The sequence below is a fragment of the Beta vulgaris genome, chromosome 5, assembly GCF_026745355.1.
Source record: "Beta vulgaris subsp. vulgaris cultivar EL10 chromosome 5, EL10.2, whole genome shotgun sequence".
Classification (NCBI taxonomy): domain Eukaryota; kingdom Viridiplantae; phylum Streptophyta; class Magnoliopsida; order Caryophyllales; family Amaranthaceae; genus Beta; species Beta vulgaris.
Window position 1 is genome coordinate 57403015 of NC_079206.1, and position 2977 is coordinate 57405991.

The following is a 2977-nucleotide window of genomic DNA, read 5'->3' on the forward strand; positions in this document are numbered from 1 at the left end:
GATCAATAATAAAGGAAACCTTCCCCCCTAGTAGGGTTTGACTCATAACCTTGATTTTATTAGGCCAAATCTTTAAAACTAGGTCAAGTATTGCTTGATCTACCACTAGAGATATTATCTAAGGTGATTTTCCGAATATACTCCCTGTATAATCTCACTCTAATACCAAAAGTTACTGGGACATGACCACTTCGATAAACGGGGGCCACACTAGGACTGGCAAAAGTTGACCAACCCGACAACCCAACCTGAAACAGACGTGAAAATTCTGGGTTTGGGGTTGATATTTTTCGACTTGAAATAAAAAATGGATCGATCCAACCCGACCTAAAAATATAATGGGTTAGGTCCGGGTTTACTTTTTGAACTTGAAATTAACCCAAATAACTCGATTTTTAGAAGTCAAATTATTTTCAGGTTGGGTCAATCTGTAATTAACCCAAAGCTTCATAACTTATATAACCTATCTTTTGTTATTTTTATTTGTATTGAGCCAAGCCCATTTCTTGAATCACCTAAATTTCATTTCAGGTCATCAACCCATATTTTCATAACTTAGTGTGTATAGTTGAATTTCATTTTAGGTTATTTTGGATTGATTTCGGGTCAACCCACAATCGGTGAGGGCGCGTTTGAGTTATGATTTTTGACCTGAAATTAGAATCAGGTCGGGTTTGGATTAGGAGTAAATGACCTAAAATATAAATCAGGCCAACCTGAAATTGACCCAACCCAACCTTATTGCCAGCCCTAGGCCACACAACTCGAAGTGACTCCCCGATATATACAGTTCCTTTGGAAGAAACATGACATTTAACTTTCAATGATATGTATTGTCGAGAGATTACTTGTTTGATTTCTCAATTTCATTTTGGTATTGTTATATTTTCTCATTTTTTACAAAAAGTATAAAACATAAATATCACTACCATAAAAGTAGTTTTGAGTTTTCTATTAACTTATGTATGATTATTTTTTAACTTCGGTATTACTGTGATTTTCTGTTTTTTGGTTTTTTGATTTTCAAAGTCATATGATATATGTCTTATAATGAATAAAAAATTAATCAAATTTATTGGGAACATGATGATTTTAAAAACTGATAACTGAAAATGAAAACCACTTTTTCTAGTTTCCAGTTTTTGATTTTTAGTTTTCAAAAAAACTAAAAACTGAAAACATAAAACTATAATGAACGGGCCCTTAATTATGTATCTTACATATGACTACTAAAAATATAACTAACAACAATATTGAACGTGCCTAAGATTACTCCAAAAAATTTCAAATAAATTAGTTGCTTTGAAGGAATGGGTTTTGAAACTTCGTCGCATACGCCATAATGTTATACATTTATACGTCACTAGCATAATACCACCGATGATCTGAATAATGTACGTTGATTGCAATGTTTCCCTCTTAAAGATATCAAAGCTAAGGCTATGTTTAGTTCATCTTATTTTTGCTTATTTCAGATCTAATCAGATCAGATCAGAAAAAATAAGTTCAGATCAGATCAGTTCAGATTATGCTTATATTTAAAAATCATTATATCTTTCATTACATATTAGTAAAAATTATAATAATTGAATATTAATAAAGTACTCATTGAGACGAATCAAACAAGACCCCACATGATTATATTTTTCTTATATATTGAGAAAAATCTAAAAGATAAGATCTTGTAATTAGATCAGATCAGAAAAAATAAGTTCAGATCAGATCAGATCAGATCAGATAAGTTCAGATCAGAAAATTTCAAGTGAACTAAACATAGCCTAAATATAGGATGATGGATTGATGGTAGAGTACAATCAACAAAACAAATAGACAAATAGTACACGCAGGTATAACGTAACTAAGAAATTCAGTCTCTCCGAGACTCCGACAATAAAAAGCTCCTTTTAGTGGGTTCTAAATGGTCATATTGTTGACTTCAAAAGCTAAAGGACATGTTCGTTTCTTCGGGCAAGGCCTTAAAATGTTCTCAAAGTCGTGTCATTTTTGTGGAAATATGAAACTTCAATGATTTTCATCACCTACTAAAGAAAAAAAAAGAAAGCCAGTGCTTTTACATTTGAAGGTTGTTTCGGCTTTCTTCATCATCTAGAGTTTGAAGTGCTTTTGTGAAAATTGAAAACAAAACAAATCTTTAGAGTCTGTGCTAATAGCATCTAAACTTTTGACTCAAAGGACTAAAAGAAGAACAAATATCCATGGGGAATATTGTAATACGAATTATTTATATGAATAACGAAAAAAATTAATTTTTATTTGATGTAATCAATTTTAGTATGATATAGTTACCTTTTGTATATTCAGTTTTTTATGACATAGTCAGTTTTTAATAGTCAATTTTTGTACACCACTATATTCTCTATAAATATAGTATAATAGAGTCAGTTTTATTGTTACAGTAAGTTTTTTTTTGACATAGTCGGTTTTGATTCATAATAGATTATTATGAATCCGATCCACCCAAGACTTGTTAATATACATATTCTCTATCAATTCTTATGTTTCCCTACCTCTCCAATTCCATCAATTTTAGGATTTTGCCACATGTATATTAACCAACTATAAGTCAGTTGATCATTATTTAAAAAAATATAAATGTTGAAGCCTAAGCTCAAACCCCTAACCTCAGGTAGGGGTGAAAGTTATTCGGATAAAATCCAAAATCCAATCCAATCCAATCCGAATTAGTAATTCGGATCGGATTTGAAGTGTGTTCGGATTGGATTCGGATTGAGATTTTTTGAAAAATTGGACTTTCGGATTGGATTGGATTGAGGGCAATCGGATCCAAAAATCCAATATAACCAAATAGTAATATGGCTTGTATTATGTTTCTAGATTGAGCTTAAGTGCTTAACTGATTTTTTTTTATAAAAAACCTACTCCATAGCCCATTACACATAGCACTTCAACCCTTCCCCTAAAACACTAAGTGCACTTAATTCATTATTTCCTAAAG